Source organism: Struthio camelus, chromosome 1, assembly GCF_040807025.1.
Source record: "Struthio camelus isolate bStrCam1 chromosome 1, bStrCam1.hap1, whole genome shotgun sequence".
Lineage (NCBI taxonomy): Eukaryota > Metazoa > Chordata > Aves > Struthioniformes > Struthionidae > Struthio > Struthio camelus.
The window spans coordinates 80,767,354-80,769,178 of record NC_090942.1 but is presented as its reverse complement, the minus strand read 5'-3'; positions in this window follow the sequence as shown (position 1 = coordinate 80,769,178).

Genomic DNA, 1,825 nt, shown 5'->3' with positions numbered 1-1,825 from the left:
CTTTTAGCTTGTTAGTGTGCCATTTTTTTCCAACTTAAAATCAAACAGACTTGGTGATTTAGCCATGTAATACATTTGCTCACTGTCTTCCTTTCTTCTGTGTTTCTAAACTGGGCAAATGCATGGATGTAGTTTTACATTTCATTGTAGTTGCTTAGCTAAGTCTGAAGGGTAGAATACAGTCTGATTCACAGACAATATTTATGTAAATTAACTTTGTAACTAAAATGCCCGTAATAATATTAAGCATTGTGGTAGTTTGTTTGGATTCCATGTAATTAAACAGCTGCACTCAGCAATTGTTGAAGTCCTGGAAAAAGGAAAAGATGAGAGCGAAGCACTGGTGGAATTACTGCTTCTAAAATGCAGGGCAAGTATTCAGGTATTGACTTACTCTTAGGATTTATTACTCTGAATATCTTAGATAAGTAACTTTTAAAGAATCTGAACTAAGCACCTACAAGACTTAGTGCTGCACTTTGTTTTTTTTTTTCCACTGTAAGCTACAGACAGGCAAGTAGATGGAGAAGTTATATGTTATAGATCCACTTCCTCCTTTACAACATGCTTAAATTCCCTGAACAGACTGTGTCTGTGTCTCACTAAAAGCCAATGGGATGCTGGCAATTTAAAATCAGCTCAGATCCTGAAATCTAGAGGAAAGATAAAGAAACTAAAACTGCAGGGTTGTGCTTCGCATCCTCAAGATTGCACTTCTGCAGGTCTGGCAGGAAATGCTGCCACAAGGGGGCTGTAACTCTGGTGCACAGGCTATGGGCTATGTAATCTGGGGGGGGGGGGAGGGGGCTGGATTGTAGATGAGAATTGATCTGGGGGAAGGAGAAAGAAGAAAACTTATTTGTGGGTAACTGACCTGAAGAGGGAAGAAAATTTAGAAAAAATGACTCTGAACATAGAAGGATGGAGCATAAAGAAGAATCAGCTCTCCCAGCTGCAGGCACCTCAGTCTCTTCCTAACCTATGCTAAGACGACTGCCTTACAAGAAAAATGCAATGCATGTCAGAGGCACCCCGTTATCCTCTGCCCTATGAGCTTGGCAAAAGGCACAATGGGTGAGACAAAAGGATTAATACCTTCAGAGGCAGCTGTGTAGCCACTAGGCTGGATTATAGTCACAGTGCTTGCTGCAACAAGCACACTTCAAGGTAAAACCAAAGCAAAGTGTTGTTTCGAGAGTAAAGGACAGAATTTGACAGAATTTTGGAAGTGATTATTTTTTTCCTCCTGTGACTCTGAATAGAAGCCACATTTGCTTATTTTTGGAAATTCTAGCTCTGCTTATTAAGACTGGTGTTTGTGGTCTGTATTTTTGTCTGAAATAGCCCACATGTGATAGTAACATTTCAATTTGTGGATTTCTGGATTTGCTAAAAGCAGCTTGCTGAATGTCCTGGTGTATCTGCCACACTCACTAGCCACATATTAGAATCTGATTAATGGCTTTTGAGGTCAATAGCTGCAGAACAAACTTGTTCAGGAAAGGCTAAAAAATGCATTTGCTGAAGGCACATGCTTCTGTGTTTAATCCAACAGTTTCACCCTTTTTTAGGTTGTTCATGAGCATAAATACTGCTGCTCTTGAGTCTTCCAGCAGCACACTTGTAACTTCTGGATGCCTTCTTTAAACTGAGTGAATAATTATTTATTGTGCTTTAAGAGATAAGAAAACCTTACAAAATAGCTTCACAGAATGTGTGTTATGAAAGACACAATTTGTAAATATTAAATAAACCAAGACACTAATTCTTAGCAAGAATTTGTTGCATGTCACCACTGAATATCACATTTCCAACCTACCGTACT